Source organism: Lissotriton vulgaris, chromosome 12, assembly GCF_964263255.1.
Source record: "Lissotriton vulgaris chromosome 12, aLisVul1.2, whole genome shotgun sequence".
NCBI lineage: Eukaryota > Metazoa > Chordata > Amphibia > Caudata > Salamandridae > Lissotriton > Lissotriton vulgaris.
Window position 1 is genome coordinate 374,890,986 of NC_141700.1, and position 22,469 is coordinate 374,913,454.

Genomic DNA, 22,469 nt, shown 5'->3' on the forward strand with positions numbered 1-22,469 from the left:
ATCAACTGTTTTTTTTGCAATTTTCACCCCGAGTGTGCTGGGTATACTCAGATGTGAGTCCCAGGCTCTCCACACCACTGGAGTCAAGCTATCCAGGCTGATGAAGGCTGATATTCGGAAACCGGTCCTTGGATGCTTGATTCCGGTCTGGGAAAGACATGGCTTGGTAGTTCGGACTGGACTGTTCCCATGAGGCACAGGGTCAGAGCTGATTTGCATATAGCCAGTGTCTAACCCTGGGTGGTGTGGAGTGCAAAAAAATGATGGATGTAGGCCCTGATCCTTGTACTGGGGTGAATGCATGACATTGTTCTACATTCTGTCCATCAACTGTGTTTTTTGCAATTTTCGCTCCCAAGTTTAGTTCATTAATGATTGCCCAGAAATCTCTGGAGGATGCTTTTTTACTTGAGATCAGTAGCTTTGCCCAAACCCATTCTTTGTGTTGGGCTTTTGCTACCCATGATTTTTTCCGGTATGCCTTTCTCATGTGTGGAGAAGCGTGGCTCAGTGGTTAGAGGCCGCAGACCCGGAAGCTGAGATCGACCGTGGACCAGGGTTCGATTCCCCGCCTCGGCGGTTCTTGGGCTCAAAATTCCACGGACTCGACAATTCTCGCTCTGGTGCCTGCTCAACTCACGGGGTCACACTCTGCGACTCTGGGCAATAGCTTGCTTAATCTCCACTACGGCCCCTCTCGGCGGGATGCCTGGCTTTCACCTTGTGGACACCCTGCCGTGGTTTCTCACAGGGGAATACCAGGACGGGTTCCCTAAGCAAGCGCCGGGACGCTTACGGGCAGCTGTGCGCTTTACAAGTCCAGCACATTTACACATTTACATTCATGCTTCTGAGCTCTGTGGTGTTTGTGCATTGTGCCTTTGCGGTCGATCTTTGTGCCCTGGGCAATTTTTTTTTTCTTGTTTTAATTCCACGTTAAACAAAGGCGCAGGTTTTCCTTTTGGATCTCTGATTGCTCTCGGCTGAACTGAATGTTTTTTTTAAGTTCCTCCAGTAAATTTTCCCAGTTGTTTATAGGGTCTCCGTTTTCTAGGCTCCCAAGTTTTAACGTAAAGTTGCTGGCCGTGGTCAAGATTTTCTGTGTTTCTCCACCCCTCCATTTTATTTTCCACAGGTTACATTTTTCTGTTTGTTGGTGTAATGAGCTTATTCTCTCTGCTCTTGGAACTGCGATATCCATCCTGATAATTTGAGGGAAATGATCACTTTCCAAGCGCTGAACTATTAAATATTCCACTATTGTATTTATCAGGCTCGCACTTACCAGTGTGAAATCTAGAGTCGATTTAACGTTACCACTCACATAGGTAGGGCACGGCTGAGAGTGGCCTTTTTTTTGCTGTTTAATATTGTTAGGCCCATTGAGGTTATCTTGCCCCATTCAGATTGGTTAGCCCCGAATGCTGCTCTTTTTTTTCTGTTCGATCCACCCCTATCAGTGCTAAGTAGATTAGAATTAAAGTCTCCCGAAATTATCATGGAGCTTTGTTTATTGGTTTTTTTGTAAGGTTTTAATAAGTTTGAGCAGTCTTTCCAATTGTTCCTTTTTTGCTTTGCGGTCTGTGTGTATGTAAATGTTTAGAAGTAACAATTGATGCTGGGGCTGTATTGTAATTTTTATTGCTTGAACCCAGTTTAGCCCAACGTCTTTGTTACGTATTCTGGGATAAAAGTCACAACAGGTTCGATTTCGTCTGGTATTTGTGTTAGGTTGCCCACCTGTTTTGTTGAGTTGTTTTTTGTTTTTAAGGGCCCTTTGATTGGATTAGTATCTTTTACGTGAGCTGATGGTACCACAATACTATTTTCTGACTTCTTCACAAGTCTAGTTTCTGTGCATTGTACTGATTGCTCAAGTTCAGGGAGTCACTCTTTGTTGTAACGCTCCTGCCTGTTGCGTTAGTGGTAATCTTTAAAACTCTCTGATCTAGTTCAAGTTGAGAGGTTTTTTGTTCCCTTGTGTCGGTGTTTAGATTTTTGCTGCGGTACCTATTGTTTGGTTTACGTGATTCCTCTGCTTCTTTTCTTTGAAGTGAGGGCGAGCTGGCCTCTGTGCTGCCAGCTTCTTCATGGATGTCCGGGTCCTTATCGCGGTTGTTTGAGCCGTTGTCCACATAAACTCTTATTCGTGATGTTTCTTTTGTATGACATCTGGGAATAGTTGGGCTTTTGGTTGATTGTTTGGGTTCCCTTGGCCCATTGAAGGTTTTTACTTCTAATTTATGTATTGACTCCACCGTTATAGAGTTCTCAAACAAAAAACGAACCCTTTCCAAATATTGTTGGCCCGGTCTACTGTCTGGAGATTTCAGCATATCCTTATTTATTTCGAAACCTTGACTTACTTTCTTTATAAAAATTGGAAAGATGTGTTCTGGGGCAACGGTGTGTTTCTTATTTTGTTTGGGCCGTGCATTCCTGGCTCTCTTTCGTTGACGTTTTGTTAGTTTGTCCTGTTGATCAGATGGAGGGGTAGGCGAGCCTTCGTAGATTTGTTCTTCTTGGCTTTCCGTCGCCGCTACGTCTTGACCTGTGGTTGTTTTCTTCTGAGCCCCTTTGTTGAATTGGTCCAGGATTTGTCGTCCAGTTTGGGCGTTTGGAATTTCTTTGTTCTGGGTGGTGTCCGTGTGCTCCCGGTTTCCCTTTTGTTCGCAAGTAGGTTTCACTACTCCCAGGATGTCATTTAGGATCTCTGGGAGGGTGGCCAGTTTTTCAATTATACTACCACAGTTACAGCGACTAGATTTAGCATTGCTTTTGGTTTGTGTTCTATTTCCTGGAGTTGTCTGGTCTATGTTTATATTTGTGTTTTTTTCCTCGTTTTCCTTTTTGACTAATAAGGTCATTATTGTGTCTGCCTTAGAGCTTATGTTTGATATGTGCTCTGCGATGATGTTTATTAGGTCTATTTGGACTTCCATTTGATCCGATTGGAAGATCCAATGTGCTAATTAGGGTCTTCCCCCAATTTGTGTTTTGTTGAAAACCGACTCCGTTCTCTAAGTTTGCGCAGGACTGTTCAATCCTGCTTGTCGATGAAATTAGGATGGGATCCAACTGGGCATGCTTGATTGCCTCGCTGCTGACACTACTGGTGTCGTCGATCAGAATTCTGTGGCTGCTACCTCGATCCTCTAAGTTTTGCGGTGTTGATGCCACTAGCTCTTGAGTGTACGCCTTTATAGTTGGATGTTCCGTTGTAGATTGCCTGAATTCTAATGCTCTTTTTGTTTTTTTCTTAGAGGTTACAGTCGGCTTTGGAGTATTTGTGGTTGGAGGGAGATCTTCCATTTCTGCCTCCCCTTCGAGTCTCTGGCTTAACAAACCTCCTAGGTCTGCCCCTTGAGGTGTTTTGTTGCACTTAGTGTAATCTTTATGGCTTATGTTTTGAGAACCTCATTTAGCAAAGATATTTTCAAGCGACTCTAGACCCTGTGATGTTAGCAGGTAGGATGCTGGTTTATGCGTACCCTTTGTGTCTTGAGTGCTTAATTGGGTTGAAGTTTTGATGTCCGCTTCCTTTTTGGAATCCGTGTTCTCAGGGGGCCCAGTTGTATTGTGCACTTGGGCCTGCACAATTTCTGTCTGTTTTTTCATAATGTTGGTTTTCGCTGTCTGACCTGTTATGCCTAGTAAGTTTACAGTGCTCTCGTCTGAACGTTGGTCCATTTGTTTTATTTCCTTGTTAGAAACCCCTGGTGCAAGTGAAGGTTTGATCATATCTGGCAGGATTGGGCTCGGGAGATTTCGCGCCTCCACTGTAGCAGCAAAAATCGCAGAGACCGAGTCTTTTAGAAAAAAGAATTTGTTAATATTTTGCTGCCCTTGTTTACCCGTCACTGAACCGGGATTCTCAGGTATTGCCACCAACTTTCCCATGTCCAACCTCTCCCATTCTCCCTGTGCCTCGGACTCGCCGTCAGATGAAGACATAGAGGGATCTTTGGGTGTAGGTTTCAGGTTAGTTTTTTTTTGCTTTTTGCTGGGAGCAGATTGCCGTTTTGTACCAGATCTCATTCTAAGGTTTTTTTTATAGTTAAATAGGTAAATCTTATTATGTGTGTGTTTCCTGGGGATGACTTGAGCCTCACCTCCTTTGATCCTTTACTCATCCGTCTCGTTGTGTGGCTCGCACTCTCTCCTTCCGGGCTGCCTCTGCCCCCGTGCTTGTTGTATACCAGCGGACCCCCCGCAGCACAGCACAGGACCTGCCACGGCCTGCTGTCTGCTTCCGGCACCTCGGCGATTCAGTACCAGGTTCAAGAACTGCCTACCGACCCCCGTCTGGTGCCGGGTTTGGAGGAGTAAGGGGAACAGCAGCGATGGCAGTAATAATGCAAGTGATGGTAGTGGGGGGGGCTTGGGAAAAGTGGTGTTGGGCATTCAACGTTCGCCTCGCCCACCCTCACAGCACGCCTCCCTCCAGCACGCTGCTCTTGGGACTCCTAAGGAAGTCACTTGCGGCTCCGGCCGACCAGGTGAGGCCTTCACGTGCTCTGGCCGCTGTGGGGAAGCGTTTGCGGCTTCGACTGCTGAAAAAAGTAATATTCACAGCTCCGGCCGCCCAGGTGAAGTGTTTATGGCTCCGGCCACCAAAATGGGAATGTATGTGGCTGCAGCCGCTGAGGGGAATTGTCGCACCCCTGGCCGTATTCACAGCTCCAGTTCTAGCAGCTGCAAGCCCCCCCCCCTCCTCGGCAGCAGTGGCTACGATATTGTCATCAAAGCGCTCCACTCAGCGCTCACACCGCTCGCGGCTCGCTGGCGGCTCTTGGCTCACAGCTCCTCACAACGGCCTGGCTCAGCTCAGCTTGGCACTCTAGCTCTTATTGAAGAAATAGATCAGCACCCACTATTTTTTACTAGTAGAATGTGTTGATGTACTGAGTCATGGAACCAAAGATTTTATCTGGGTCACAAGGACTGCATCGTTTCGCTGCCCCCTCGCGTCTCTCCTTTTCAAATGATCAATACCAAATAACCAGTTTAGAGTTGCATCACATACCCTTTATTTGGATCTCATCAGGGGTTGAATATTTAAAGATATTGGTGGGTAGTAATGAGTCACTCTTGTAAAGGTTCACAAAAATATTACTAGTAGTGTAGCACGAGATGTTGCTGGTTAAAAATGAATTGCATTGTCAGAGTTGAGGACAGCTGTGCTCATGGACCAGCAAAGGTCCCAGCACTGCTGAAGTGAAAGTAGGCTCACTGACTCAGCATTCTTACAGATATGGTAGCAATGTTGGGCAGGTCAGGAACGAGGTGCATCAGCAGAGCTTTAGAGCTCTCTGCTGTTTACCCTGGTAAAAACAGTGAATAATGGAACACCTATATGAATGCAGTTATCATTACACAGAGTAAACGTCTTTGTTAATGGAGGCATCCAGTACATTGATAAACAGCACACGTTACCCACTTCTGCACCTCTAGAAATCAGCAGATGTAGGAATTGTGGTACCTTCCTTTGTCTGATGACTTCTGCTTATGTTTTGACACTTACTGTGGCATCATTCACTAGATGGCCTCTTTAACAGTACAAACAGGACTTTGAGGTGTCCAAATGTCCTGTATCTTCATTTCATTTCTGATTATCTCCTAATGTCTGGATGTCATTCCCCCTAGACCTAGCAAGACACTTACATAGTCTGTACCAGCGATTCTGCAATGAGGGACTTTTTACATAAAAAGCAAAGGTGGACTGCAGCAGTTTCACAGTGTCTCTCAGTCTCTAAATCTGTCTCCTCCACTTCTCTCTCAATCTATAATGAGCCTATTGGGCTGCAAAAGATGCACACTTGCATTTGTGCGGGTTTCACAAATTAGTTTGTGTACAATGTGTACAATTTGCAACACGTTGTATGGGGATGGGGAATGTCACATGAGTGGCATCTGTTACACCGCATGTGCCACAGCACCTGTGTGCTGCTTGCTTCCACAATTTGTGCAAGGTTTCACAAGCTACAAATAACACAAGCAAATACCCATGATTTCCACACCAGTATCCCCAAAACAGGAATTTGCACTCAAAATGGGGCCTGTGACTAGACTGTCACCAGCATCTAGTTCTGTTCTAAGAGCATAAGATTGTCGGTGAAAAAATCCTCTTCATTTTATAACATGGTGCTAAGATTAGTGATGCAAACAACAATTACCTGGTCCACTTAGGCAATGTTTTAGATTTTCTCAACAAGTGTACAACATGTTGCAATCCTTTACAACTATCTCCCCTTCCTTAAGGACCAGTGGGGTAGAGAGTACACCGTTAACATGCCAATTTAAAAGAACCTCAATCCCTTCTAAGACAGTCGTGATTAATGGGCCACAAACAACAATGTGTATTGTGAAAAAAGTGTAAGAAAGCAAGATGACCCCTCATGGGCAAACCACCAACGGGAAACCTGGTAGGTACTCACCAGTGTAGCCCTGTTCTCATCATCGGCAGTCATCAAGCTTTAAATAAATGTGTCCAAACAACGTAGATGTGTAGGTGCAATTATAGTGCGGTGGAAAACAGTGCAAAAACAAACAACAAACAAAAAGTGTAATGCGAAAAAATAGGAACCTGCACATATTTGTGACTTTTATTTTTTTTCTTCGTGCAGCCTATCTATTTAAAAAGCTGGGAGTGGGTATTTATTATATAACCACAAACCACAAGCCAACATGTTTCATCGCCTTGTGTGCTTTAGGCAATTTCTTCAGGGCATTAATTTTCTTGCCACAGCATCAATGCTGGACACATCATTCTTCACGACTGTCAAGAAAACACAAATATGTGGCATCTCTACACCATGCCCATAAAACCTAGATTCAATTAAAAACACCAACTGTAAAGAAAAAAGCACAAGCCTTCTCATATTTACCTCTACGATGCCAAGGTGACTCCTACCGACCTTAAGGACAAAATTAAAACATAGGCACAACTCCTCCTGTGAGTTGTCCAGAGTCTCCAGTCGATTTCTAACTGCAAATAGACATATGAAAATCATTTCCTTCCAGGCATGAGAGTGTACTGGGAATACAACATGCTGCAATCCCGCCATTGATAGAGATCCATCGGGAGATTGCACTAAAAGCCCCCCTCTCCTTACCGAACTGGAGTGACCCACGCATGTTTTCTCCACCTATTAATCAGCGTTGTGCTAGCGCTGTTCTTAAACCGCTGCCTCCGTGGTTTGTGGTTATATAATAAATAACCACTCCATGCTTTTTAAAAAGATAGGCTGCACGAAGAAAAAAGAATAAAAGTCACAAATACGTGCAGGTTCTTATCTTTTCGCATTACACTTTTTGTTTGTTGTTTGTTTTTGCACTGTTTTCCACTGCACTTTAATTGCACCTACACATCTACGTTGTTTGGACACATTTATTTAAAGCTTGATGACTGCCGATGATGAGAACAGGGCTACACTGGTGAGTACCTACCAGGTTTCCCGTTGGTGGTTCGCCCATGAGGGGTCATCTTGCTTTCTTACATTTTTTTCACATTGTTGTTTGTGGCCCATTAATCACGACTGTCTTAGAAGGGATTGAGGTTCTTTTTAAATTGGCGTGTTAACGGTTTACTCTCTACCCCACTGGTCCTTAAGGCAGATAGTTGTTAAGGATTGCACCACGTTGTACACTTGTTGAGAAAGTCTAAAACATTCCCTAAGTGGACCAGGTCATTGTTGTTTGCATGACTTTATGAGTGGAGGGCGACCTGTGTCCTGTTCTTCCCTCTGTGCTCCTTATTGTGTTTATGCTATGATTAGTGAGACAGAATGAGAAAGAAACAGAATGAAGGAGCAAGATATATGAGAACAAAGGTTCAGACACGCTGCACATAAACGCTTATGTCCTCATTCAGTAACCATTAGGACACTTTTGGGAATATACAACAATTATGGACCTGGTGTTAGCAAAATCAGTAATTATGGTATTATGTCAAACTTAGAATCAAATCAGGGAATACTTGTGGCAACTGGTTATCTACATCTGCATGCAAAGCTGTTTCTGCATTGCCTTCACAGGTTAGAGGCATTGCTGCTTCTTATGCTTTGGTGATAACTCAAAAGGAATGCCCAACATTCTTTAAAACTTTAGTGTTCATGCATTATGCAAAAACTACACTTGTTACATAACTGAAACCAATATATTCCTTCAAACTAGTGTTCCATGATGGACCACGGATCAGAGATCTGTATGGTTAGAGAGTTACAAATAACTTGGATGCTGAGCTTCAAGCAAGGAGATTCCAGCTCTCAACGGAGGTTTAGTGTTCCCTTTAGTATCTTGTTTGGTCAAGCTATGATATGAATAAATGAATGAACGACGTTATTTATATAGCACAAACAGGTTTTCAGAACTTCCAACGAGGGGATAAAGAGTGTAGTAAGCGAGATGAGGTAAAATAGGCTAAACAGGTAGGTATCTAGAAATTTGCAAACGGTGTTCTGTGCTAAGTTGAAAGGGGAGGCAGTTCTAGATTTTGTCAATGCATGCTAAAAAAGAGGTCCTACCACGTTTAGTTTTTTTTTTTTTAAATGGGGGATTGCTCTGAAGGTGGGTTTCTGTTAGGCTGGTACTCAGTGATTCTATTGTTCAAATAATTGGGACCAGTGTTACACAGAGGCCTGTACTGAAGTGGGTGTTTTAAAGATTATCCTTTTTTGACAGAGTGCCAGTGCAGTTTGGTAAGGTATGGTGAAGTGGGGGTGCCTTTTCACAAACTGAAGAGGAGGCGCTGCCTTGGTTTGGTCCACTTGCAGCCACTGGATGAAATATGCAGGTACAAGGCGTTCACGTAGTCCCGCTGAGAGAGGATCGTAGCTCGCACTATGATTTTGTTAGCTTCCCATGGAAGAAAGGAGAGGAATTTCCTGAGAACCTTCAGGATGAACATACAGTTTCTAACAACTGAGTGGATTTGGGTCTTAAAAGATAGGTCATTATTGAAGGTGACTTCTAGGTTTCTGACTACCGGAATTGGGGGAGGTCCATCTTTGGGCCAGGTGCCATCCCAACGCAGATTCGGCCCAAACAATATGATTCCTGTTTTAACCAGGTTGCATTGTAGTTGGCTTTCATTGAGCCAACCTAAGACTGCTCTCATGCAAACTGAGAAGGCTCCTCTGTGGGGTTCTGAGATGCCCTCATAGGAAAATACCAGCAGGGTATTGTCGACATATGAAACTATCATAATGCTGAATGTCTCAACCAGGGTGGCCAAAGGAGACATGAACACATTAAACAGTGTTGGGCTAAGTGTGCAGCCCTTTGGTACCCCACATTTCAGAAGTTTTTTGGTGAGCGAGGTTTCATCCAGACTGCTTGTTCTTACTCAGAGAGGAACGAGGTCAGCTAATCAAGTGCTGCTTCCCTAACACCATGATATGTTTAAGCAGTCACACAATGGAGTATAGCCTAGAAGGTACCATTGCTATCTGCAGCATGAGTTTTGTAAATCCTAACAACTGAGCGATTAGGCTAATCTCTGAAGTCCCAGCCAATAAATGCTATGTTGCCTGAGATATAACTTTGTGAGCTATCAGAAAACCTTTCAAGTTCTTAGTCTGAAAAACGACATGTCTAATTAAAATGCCTGTAAAATCATATGCATATATTAGAGGAATGATTTTTATTCTGCTCAACAAGAAATGGCAAGCTGCCAAAGTCTATAGCGATGATTTCACAAAAAATATTTTATCTTAATGGCTTTATGCTGTTCCAAACCCTCAACTATAATCTGTCAGTGAGTCAACTCCAAAATAATATTGTGCGTGGGGAGCACAATGCATAACCTGACACTGGTTTGGGGAATATGTACACACATGTTCCTGTTTTCTGATAGCCCCTACCTGCATCATAAATTATTGTAAATGTAAATGTAAATGTAAATGTAATGTAAAATGTAAATGTAAATGTAAATGTAATTGTAATTGTAATTATTCTGCTCATGCCAATCCAGCCAAGGTCTCACTATATTTCGAAACAGTGGGCACAACATGATGATAGCCAACAAGAAATGGTCTGCCCTGTGCTCACCTGTTTATGAAATATACTCTCACTCTCTTTCAGTCCCCGTACATCACAGCCAGCACCAGGGTTGGATTGGGATTAGAAATCGGCTCAGGCACGCAAAAAAAAAGTGGCCCACATTTGCTTATTGCCTTTGATCAAAACACTGCTACAGAGAAGTTTTATAAACATCTGAACACAAGAGAGGCCACTTCTGACTCAGGCCCCGCCCTCCATTAGTATGCGCACAATAATTGGCTGGCCCAGCGAGTGAAAGGGAGTGACACCTCTGCCTGTTGATAAAAGAGAGGTAATAGACGCCCATCTGTCTCAAGAAAGGCCACTCAGGGCCTCACTGGGCTGCTGGCAACATCTGAGCATACCAGACACCGCCAAAATCAGTCACCATGCTGCCAAAAATGCAGCCCACAGCTGGAACTTCGATACTGGCCACTCGGCCATTGCCTGAGTGCCCGCCTTACCAATCCGACCCTGGCCATCATTACCTTGGAGAAGGCTTCTACGGGCTTCAGGTCACCATGACAGAGAGAGCCGAACACAGCCATCAAACACAGACCCTCTTGCTCTTGGACATCTTTGCAGGCTAATACTGTAACACTGGTAGAGGGAACAAGCTCACTGTGCAAGCATGGGCACCTACAGTGGCCAACCTGCATCATTCAATATAGCCAGCCCATCTTGAGGAGATTATACCCACTCCTGAAATGAGTAGGCCACAACCCCTACTTGACCCTGGGCAGGCCACACAAGAAGAAAAATGTTCAATAAATGTTTTGTAAAATGTAATAATTACTTGTTGCTTTCTTTTCTGCAGAACCCCACCAGTCTCTCTGTTTTCTGCACATTAGCCTACCCTTTAACATGTGGCTGAGGGCCCTTCAAGATAGGGAAGCTCAGATCCACTGCATTCTAGGGGCTGAGAGAGGTTGCATTCCGCCCCAGCTAGGTGGGCCATATCCACTTATCCCTTCCATCATAACTGTGCCAGTGGTCGCAGGGACTCTATCTGGGTAGCAAAGCGCAAACCATTGTTCATAACTGCGACCCTGGTAACCCCGAAACGACATCCATCTTTTGACACAAGACTCATAAATCTTGAGTAGCAACAGACCTAAATCTGGATAAATATGAGCTACAGGTGAGGACGCCATTTCCAACTAATCATACAGTGCTGTTAAGTGCCACGCAGCAGGTGTTAGCCAAATGCATTTCAGTGTGGTGCACAGCATCACTATACTGAATTGCATTGTCAACCATTATAGGGCTAGTGTCTTAGCTGTCACTCAAGCTGTTAGTGCTGCCTAAAACTTTGTTAAACTGGAGTGGCAGCTGGTAGCACGCATGCTGCTCCCGCAGGCTTAGGCTCATTCGGGTAGCTGAGCTACTAGCAGCAGATACACGGATTTAGCCACTGCGGGGACGAGACCTCACTTCCTGCTGCAAGTTAACTTGTGGGAGGCACTGGGCTACTTTACAGCAAATCATCATGATTTGGCAGTGCTGCTGCTCGCACTACCAGCCACCACTTGGCTCAGCTGTCTGCCTGAGCTGCAATTAATATATGAGCCCCGGCAACACTGCCTGTGGTGAATTCAATTGCCAAGAGAGGTAGACTGGAATGACCATTGCAGCAACAGCGGCCAGGACTGCCACTGGACTTGAAAAGCCTGGCTGAGAGGACTCACGGAGGAGGCGGATGGGAAACGGCAAATGCACAGTGGATTCCGGGCTGAGCCTGCTTCACAGAGGAGAGTTGCAGGAAAGTGATGTTGAGAAGTAAGTGAGACAGAGTGGAGCAGTGCAGTCCTGACAAGTGCCACGCATCAGGGGTCAGACTAATGCATTTCAGTGTGGTGCTCCGCCTCACCACTCTCAAATGCATTGTCACCCATTATATGCCTAGCTCCTCAGCTGTCAATCAAGCCGTTAGCGTTGCCTAAAACTGTGTTAAACTGGAATAGAAGTTGGCAGTGCGTGCTCCTGCAGTCTTGAGGCTCGCTCAAGACTGTATTTAGGAGCCACAGGGACCACACCTCATGTACTGCTGAAAGCTATCTCTTGGGAGGCCCTGGGCTATTTTGCATGCAGCACACATAGAAAAAGAAATATGACTCCGAGGATTCTTTTAGTGCAGGAAGGTGTCCCTTCCTGCACACAAACAATCCTGCACGCAGCACAGGCACCTTTGCACCATGGTGCCAGGGTGTGTGTTAGTACTAGGAACCCCATTGTAAGCCAGAACATGAGAAAGGACAGGAATGCATCGTATTGCCTTAAATGCAACACATTCCTGATCTTTCCCTGTCACGCAGTGAGCATAGCAAGGTTAATTGCTGCGCTACACTGCTTGACTTCCACATAAATTGACCCCTAAGTGCAGGCCCTGAAAGATTCAAAGGGGTAACATGAGTATGCATTAGCATAGACACTGCATCACCAGCCAAGCAACAGTAACTCAGATCTTTGACATAGTTGGCTAGAAGCTTTATTCAATGAGACACCAATAAGAAATATTTTGCATATTGCTTCCATATTTTGAGAGGACTCATTCCTTGCTCAACAGATGAAGTTACTTGTTGCAGAAGAATATGGAACTTTTCCTCTGTCATCTTAGGAAACAGCAGCGCAGACACGTCAAATATGCAGTTACTCATAGATTGCCAAAGCTCCTATCCCATGTAAAATGAAAGGGAAAACTGATGGTGGGGAGCATTAGGGAAAAGTGATGATGTGGAGCATTGGCATGGAGCTGTTATATGACTCATGTAATAAAATGTTATGACTCATGTAAGAAAATGTATTGTTTTGCATGATCACCCCCATTTTTTGGGACTGATGCTGTTGTTTTTTTTTGGCTCTGCACACAGGTACCCTACTAAACAGGCCCCAGTGCATTTGCTTTGACCATTAAAACTTTGTTCAATTGGATAAATACCCTGATTGGCACATTTAACTTACCTAAAGGTGCCCTAGTATTCGATACCTAGTGTACCCAGGGTCTATATGTTAAATGTCACAATAGACTATCGCCGCTATTGTGCCACCACTAAAGTGACAATGCCAAGCATGACTTTAGGCTGCCTCTGAAGGCCCAGTGTGCAGTTTTAAAACGTCTAATTCAAGCAGGTGAAATGAACCTTTTGCCAGGCCTAAACCTTAATTTTTAGTGCTTATAAGTCACCCCTAAGGTAAGCTCTAAATGTCCATAGTTCAGGGTGCATGATAATTAAAAGTAGGGCTTGTGTACTTATGTTTTACATATCATTGCAATGAAAAATCTCCTGAATCATTTATCACTGTGGCAAGGCTGCACCCCCCCTCCAAAAAAAAACAAAAAATAAAAATGTACATGATGACAACTTACAATGCATACCTTCATTTTGGGAATAACTAGATTAAAGATTCAAATACTCAAACTAATAGTGATTTAAAATCCAATCTAATTGTCATGTTGGATTTAAAATTTCTATCTTGATAATGCCACTTTTAGAAATGTTATATTACAAAAAACAGTGGTCCCTTTATGTCAATGATATACAAAGAACAATGACCATACACTTAATAAGTAGTATGTCTTCTGTCCGTCCGGACAGGGTTTTTATTTTTCATTAAATGCAAGTAAAGTGTTTCTTAGAAAAAATGTCAAGCGGGCACAGCCGTGACCCTCAACATAAAAGACACAACAACAAAGAAACAGTGTAAACAAGGCAAGAAAATCCGTCTGCGCACTTGTACCTCAGTAAAGCAGACTTAAAGTGTACAGAAAACCACGCCATTGCATTATTAGGTTTTACATAAATAGTTTGCATATGGGGTTAAAAGTCGACGATGTTTCGATGCCTTTTAGAATGGAGGCAACATCATCAGGACAAGAGTTGACATTATTGTTGTCTTGTACACGAGTAATAATTTTAAAGCCTTTTCGTTACATTTAGTCGTAACAGTGTGGCCATCCGTAGAAAGTTCTACGTGAATGAGGCTGCTATATTAAGCTATCTGGAAGGTCGGGTGTAACCCTCGACTGTAATTTCTTCGGTATCTTAAATAACCGGGAGGGTAATTCGGGAGGGTAATCATGACTCGGACGTAAGAAAGCCGCAAGGAGCACAATGGCTACTAAATACCGGGAGGGTAATCATGACTCGGACGTAAGAAAGCCGCAAAGAGCACAATGGCTACTAAATAAGTGCATGAGCACCGCTGCGGGTATGGCGATCCGGTGGGTGGGCACAGTGGGCTCTGCACAGTGGATGAAAAGTTTTCAGGATAGAGGGCCACTGTTGGATAGTTTTACAGTAAAACACACAGGTGGTGCTGGGAAAATGGGTAGGGCCACCCAGGTGATTTTTTGCCCTTTGGTTAGGGAGTAGCCAGGAGTTTCTTCTAACCACAGGCTGCCACTGGGGCAGCCTGAGTACCCTCTTCAGCACACACCCGGCGTCTCGAAGACAGAAGAGAGACTGCACTTGCATTTGAACCTGTTGAGAGTGACCACAAGGGCTGGACCAGCTCTCATTTGCACTCAGGATTGAGAAGTGGACTCCAAGAGTTAATTGTATGACCTCTTGTTAAGCTACAGGAACAGAAACGCTACAAGAAGCCAACCTTCCTGAGGAGCCCAACTGACTAGTTACAGTTTGACCTGGCCTTGATCCTGCTGGTGGCTTCCTGTGTGGTTAGTCATGACCCTTAAGTGGTGTCCTATAATCTGGGGGGCATTGCATAAGTTTCAGAGTGTACTCCTCCCACCTAATCCTAAAAACTGGGAATTAAAAAGCTTTCCAAGGATTTTTTCCAGAAGACTAGGAACAACTTGAGGAGTCAATCTGATGAAGGTGCACTGCCGCTGGGCCAAAACTTCAGGCTACTCCCTTTTGGAGCTTTTCTGCAGCAGTAAGTCCTTTCCATCAGAATGTCACAGAGAAGGTATCTGGCCTCATGGAGTCCTGTTTGGCTACAGCTTGCAACCTTGGCCCACTGGAGGAATCTGAGCTTCAAAAACTGACTAAATCTGAAGGTAGCAATCTTCACTGAGTGAGTGCAACAGAAGTATCCAACCAGCGAGGGACCTTCTTTGGACCTGAATTATGAATTACTCCTGCTCAAAGCTGCCTTAAGTTAATTGCTTCACCTGGACCTCAACCAAGGCTATCTGGCCTTGTGGAACTCATATCAGCCTCAGCCTGCTGCCTTTACTCACTGGGAATTTTTAACTTCGATTTCAGTGAGGTATGTCAGAAGATAATACTTCAGACCAGGTCATACATGGCCTCTTTACGCGACCCACGCTCCATAGCAGTCAGCCATAACTTTTGACTTTGACCCCGTCTAGAGTGACCAGCTGCTCGTGGTAGGCACTTTGTGCTTTTTAGGGTTAAAACTTAAATCAAACTTTAAAAATGTATATCACTGGTTCCCTTTATTGGATTTGTGTCATGTTGGTGTCTAATTGTTCATCAAAATATTCTCGATTTTTAGAAATTTGAGTACAATTTTTATTGTTTTGTGTTTCTACTTTATAAATATTTTGGTACTGATACATGCTTTACACGTTTCTCATAAGTAAAGTCTGTCTGCTCTGTGCTTCTTCTACCAATGGTTGAAAGGACCAGGTACAGAATTGTGTCATTATTATTTGGTGAGGACTAACATCCGGTCCAACTAATAACCCATATTCTCACAACCCATATGCAAGTAATGCCATGGTTTATGTAGAAAGTGATTATATGGCTCATGTTGAGGCAATTTCACAGTGCATTCAGAGCCATTTACTTGGCTTGTTTTCAGGCACACGCTCAACACATCTAGCAGATATTTAATAGATCAGATTGGAGAAACGGTATGACTCACAGTGAAAAAAAACATGGTTCCTGGGAAAAGTGTTATGAATCATGTAGCTAAATGTCATGACTGATGTTAAGTTAAAAGTGTGACCCACATTGATGCATCTCAAGGTTTTATTCTGTAGGTTACAGAAAAACGACCCACATGTGTCCAGTATCTTTGCTCAATTTAAGGAACATGAGGGAAATTAAAAGCTTCACCCTTTGTTTTATTTTTGCATTACTGCAATTTAATTTGACATACATGATCATTCCATCATACGTTAGCTAACAGGGACTTTGGGTGGTTTCCGAAAACTTCAATTTGCATTTTAACAATTAATCTGTAGTAAATGGAAATATAATCTCAGGTACAGTGGGTGATGTTTTTGTTTGTATTTGATTTCATTTAGTGCAGAACAATATTCCAGATGTAACTACGTTTGTAAGTTTTCCAATGCAGCAACAAATACCAAGCTTAAAGGTATAATCGAAGTACATTTAGCACAATGGAATGTTCAGCTCAATCGAAGACAATGGAGCAGCAGTGGGCTAAAACACTGGTATAGGCCCACTGCTGTCAGCGCTCTCATGTTCTAATCCAATCTTCCCTGTCTCTCCACAGGAGAAATGTGATTGCACAGGAGTGTGAGAGAATCGGAGTCTGTAGATAAGTGCACACAGAGAGCCTTCCCCCTCCCTCCTCCTGTTTGGAAGGAGGGAGGAGAGAATTGAGCACAACTACTGTCTCCCTGTGCTCTGCCAAATGAAGAAAGACAGCTTGAGAGAGCCCAAAGAGAACCAGGGGTTGACTGCTAGCCACTTTCAGAGCTCCTGTTGAGTGTGCATGCTGGTAACTGTTAGGTGTGCACGCACACACACACACACACACACCCACACACACACACCAAGAATGAAGACTTCCTCAGCTTGAGGTATTGTACCTCCCTTGCATCTCTCAGGGCTTTGCTTTTTTCAGGAAGGACTTTCCACCCTCATGGGCAGGATATCCTAATTACCTTATAACCTGCTGCCTTGGCATAGGTCTGCAATGCTGAATTGGCCGATATAGCCAACTACAGTGGTCTCTATGGCTAAATTGTAAACCTAAAATTTTGAGAGCTCTACTGAAGACAGTGAAGTGGCTCAAGGCCAATAATGGCTGGTTTAGACCTTCTTTTCCTATATTCCATTGTCTGTTTTTTGTTTTCTCCCCTTTTAATTTAGAACATTCTACTCTCAGTGTATAGGATATTGTAAAAGCATTGCAGCCCTTCTGCCTCGGGCAATAAAGGTAGTAAAAATCCCTCATCCTCTCTATAACTCACTTCTGGGGGTTTTAAAAACTGTTATTGCCATTAGCAGGAGGCTTTAATGCTTAATTATAATAATATGATCATTTCGATCTTGTATTGTCATATATGAGTGAGAAAAATGCCCACTTGCAACATGGTATGTGTGGTATAAACATGTATTGTACATAATCAGTGATGATAAACTGTGTTTTAAGGACAGGCACTGTGCTATGAAGATAAAAACTATTAGAAAAGAAATATGCTCTTGTGCTTTGCAACTTTGCTTCCTGCGAGGCTCATAAAATATATTTTTTTTAAAAGAGAAAAATATGTTGCTATTTTTGTTTAAATTCTACTCCTAATCATAAAAACTGATTACAGAACAGTGATTACTAATCAGAATATATTGAAGAAATGTATGAATAGAAATTAAATAATAAATTAGAAAGAAAATGAAACACAACAACCACCACTGTATATTCAAAAGGAAGAGTGGAGCAATGTGGAAGCAAAGAGAAACACATTCATTAATAAAATATGCGGTGCCTTATTATTATCATCGTAATATGCACAACAGCTAGCACAGTGGTTTTATCGTTTGTTGATTAATCTAAATATATATAACTATTTTTTTGTTACATTGTGTACCACAGTTGTGCTGTTACTAGTCCTTGGCTTTTATAAATCCTAGCTCCTACCAAATAGAACTAAGATGAATTTGGGGCCCATCAGTCTATTAGACTATGGGCCAGATGTATGAAGCTGAAATGGGGTCGCAAACGCTGAAATTCGCAGAATTTCAGCGTTTGCGAACTCATTTGAGCAAAATGGTATGTATGTAGCACATTTCAGTGCAAAATAAGGAATCGCAAATTTGAGATTCCTTATTTTGCGATTGCATTCAGGGAATGTCAAAATTTGCGATTCCTTAAATGCAATGTATGAAGCAAAAAGAATGTGCTAATTGTCCTTAAGGAATCGCAAATCACCACCAACTTCAAGTTGGTGGTAATTTGCGAATTTCTTGAAAAATGCCCATTTTTGCATTTTTCAAAGTGCCATGTGATACACATACATGCCCTTAGGGCATGTATGTGCACCACATGTGCACCCATGCTTATTTCAGGGGTGCAACAGGGTGCCCTTTAGACACCCCTGCACCCTTGAAATTATTCTCAATTTGTGATTAGCAAATTGCGAATCGCAAATTGAGAATAATTTCACATTCATTCCTATGGGCCTCCTGGCCCATAGAAATGAATGGGCAATTATTTCTTAATTGCGATTAGCAATTTGCTAATCGCAATTAAGGAATTTTAAGAAATCGCAAAAAAATAGCGAATTTCTACATACATACCATTTTGCAATTCTCAAATAGCGATATCCTTAAAAATCGCTATTTGAGAATCTAAAAAGTGTATCTTGATACATCTGGCCATATATTTTTAGATAATTTCAAAGCACAAAATGTACTGTAGTGTAAAAAAAATGCAGCAGGGCCAACATTCTTTAAATTACGTTTATAAAATTGAAAATCAACTTCCTCAGCTGGATGAATTTTTTTTAGCAGAGTTATCATTAACGCGGTCAAAGCCTTTCTGCTTAATTTCTGACAATAGGAGATCTTCTTCGACCTTCCATGTAATCATGCGCTCTAGAAATAAATTTAATGTAACACAACCAAAGAAATCAATGGTGTGGCTAATGCACATTGGAAACCAGTAACAGAGAGAGGGAGGGCCTTCAGGTACAAGTAGAAACCCTCATACCATGATGACACTTGTGAATGTGTAAAAAATGATTCATGCGATAACAATACTGCAAATAATATTTTTCTAGCAATAGTCCTGTACAGACCATAGAGCCTATTCACAAACTGTACTTTGTAGCAGGTAAAGTAGCTGTGCAATAGACTAACACTATTGACAAATTTACACAGAGACTTCCGTATCCTCCTTTCCTATCTTTTCAATGCAGTGATCTCCATTCACATAAGCCTATGACTTAGGTATACATTTGGAAGGGGCAAGGGGAGTGTCTGGAAAATGAGAAATACTTACAACTAAATGAGGGTTTAAGTGAGGGAAAGGGGGATTTACTGAGGGGTAAATAGAGGTTTAGAGAGGGACATGCTATTACATACACCCATTCACAAAAGACTACGGGCTTGATTACAACTTTGGTGGTGCTGCGCCAGCTTTGCACCAGCACAGCACCGCCAAAGCAGTGCATGGCCAGCCCGCCCGCCATATTACCAGTTCAACTTGTGTCTGGATTTGGAACACAAAAGCAGTTCCAGCACGGCATTAACTGTGAAGTCCATGCTGTGCTGGACCGTTTGGGTGCATGCAACCAGGGGGGCACATGTTGAAATACAATTAAAGACATTTAAATATTTAATGTTTAAACTAATATAGAGCATTGTTTCTAGTGTTAACATTAGAAGAAATTAGGTATTTTATCATTTAAAAAAAGTATTTCAATTATTTTAAAAAATAATTAAAGTACACTATTTTTGTGTTCAAATCATTTTATTTGTTTTTCGAAAAAAAAAAAAGGCATATAATCAGACATTCATGGGTTATGAACAAAGTATATGAGGTAGAGGAGGCTCATGACAGAAGAATTGAGTACAAGTAGTAGTGGATATGGCAGAGAGTCTAAAAGCCGAGCAGATGAGTGAGGGCACAACTAAGGGTTGTGTCCACAGTGTAACTAACAGGGCACATAGGTTCAAGAGCACAAAAAGTACCATAACTTGTATGAGTTTCATTCGAGAAGTGGGTTCAGTACCAAAAAATATTGCATTATCTGTATTGCCTATATGTCAAAAATCACCAACAAAAAGTAAAAATAATGAGGAAAAAGAGAGTATGGGAGGAGGGATGGGGAAGGGGGTATGTCGGGATTTCTGCTTCATGACCCCATTGTTAACTTTTAAGGGTCAAGTGCAGTGGCGGGGTAAGCCATGGAATTCTGAGAACCTAGTTCCATGTGTCTATCCAGGGACCGCCAAGCCACGTTAGAGCTTGGTGGTGCAGGTTACCTTCCTAAAAGTGTTGTGAGTCCCACAGAGATATGACACCCAAGCCCACCAGGTGTGGTATAACAGGTGTTGGAAAGAGTTCCACTCTGTAATTATGATTTTGACTACAATGGTTAGGAATAAGTCCAGCAGGGTCATATCTGTAGCGTCTAAGGGCAGCAGAGATGGTGAATCCCAGGGACCCAACATTACCTTAGAGAAGGACAGGGATATTGGTTGTTTCTGCATCGATGTCCACAATGAGTCAAATACATAACATCCCAAAAAATCTGTTGGGGAATGCCAGGCTCAAGATTACAGTTCCAGCATTTGTCATTATCTCATAATTCTAGTTTATATAGGTGATCTGGTGTCCAATGTAAAATATTAATTGTAAAGAAGTGTGATTGAATTTTGTTACACAAGGAAAGTTTGACACTCGTATTCTAAGAGTCAGGTGCAATATGTTTAAAACCCCCTTTGTCAAAATGTTTGGCCCATTTAGTAGAGATAATTGTGGGGCATGGGGATCAGATAAAAAATGTGTAGATTTTAGAGGCAATATGCCCCAAGCACTGCTAGAGAGTAAGGTGCGTGATTAGGGCTGACTTTTTGGTTAAAACAAGTTGAGATATTTTAACCTTAATTCGTAGAAAACTATAAATGTCTAGTTTGGTGATACTGTGCTTCCTAGCTAGGACTGAAAAGGGGAGTGGATCATAACTATTATCATAAGGATCCTTTATTAACCTGATTCCCTTAGAGGCCCACAAATTTGCAATACTAAGATCAAGATCAGTATTGAGTCAGGGTTGAACCCAAGGACGCCCGTCTTGAATTATTCATGAGTTCCTGAAGTCACCTCTCTAATGTTTGTAACACATTGGCAGAAAGAATGCTGTTAGAATGAGATGTGATGAACTGTGACATTGTGACAAAGGAGGATGTGTCAAAGGGGGGAGCAGAGCTCACATTCAATATACACCTATAGGGGAGTGTTTTGTGAGGCAGGGAGAAACCAGGAAATCCCTTGGGCTGCTAGGAAGGCTGATTGAAAAGGGTTTCAATTTGGAAGACTACACCCCCCCTAATAAAGCATGTTGTCAAAGACATTTGCTCTCTTATCATTCCAGAGGAACTTTGTGGTGATTTTGTGATATTCTTGGAAAAAAGAGAAAGAGAGTATTAGAGGAACAATGTATGAAAACAAATGAACTATCAGGGTGATCATCATTTTGAATATTTGAAGTCCACCCCTTCAGGAGATACATTTGGGTGACCAGGCATTCAGAGGATCCCTGACTTTGGTGATAATGTGAGATTCATGAAAGATTATTCTATCTGTGAGGTCTCTACAAAACCAGATTCGGAAATATTTAAGGTGAGTGGATTGCCACTTAAGACCTGAATCGACTAGGTGAGAAGGAGACATAGTGGGTTTAAGGGGATTACCTCAGTTTTGTCATTTTTTAAGGTATAGCCAAAAACTTTGAGAAAGCATGGATAAAGTTAATTACAGCATGGATAGTGACTCAATATCCTCAGAAAAGATATGGATGTTGTCTGCAAATGCAGATGTTTTAAAATGTTGTTGGATACATTGAAGATTTTGATTTTCTAATCTGCATTGAGCAACCTGAGTAGGTGGTCAATAGTTAACAAAAAACGTATGGGAGAGAGGGAACATCCTTGTCTTGTTTCTTTGTGAAGGTCGAAGTATGAGGAGGTATAGCCATTAACCCTAATGTTTGCTTTGGGATTTGCATAGAGTGCCAGGACCATGGTAATGAAGGAGTTACCTAATTTGTGTGACTCTAATACCATTTGTATAAAAGACCAAGACACTTTGTCAAATGCATGTTCCGCGTCAAGAGAAATTGCCACAGTTGGCAGCAGGGAGAGTTTAGCTTTTTCTAGAATGTGACTAAAAATTATGGATATTGAGCCATATGTATTAACACATTTTCCCATAAACACAGAATGGGTAAAACCCTTTGATACATCTGGCCCATCATCTCTAGCGAGAGGTCCCTTAACAAAACCTATTTGTGAATTATGACTAAGCTTGGGAATGTGGCCCTCCAACCTGTTGGCTAGGATTTTCGCAAAGATTTTTGATTCTATGTTTGGAAGAGAGATGGCATGAAGTTTTTTGGATCAGAATACTTCTTACCCTCCTTGAGTATGACCACTATAGTGGCCTCAGCGGACATACCAGAGACCTTGCCCGACCGGGCATATTGAGCAAAGATATTTTTAAGATATATGACAATAGAGGATGTA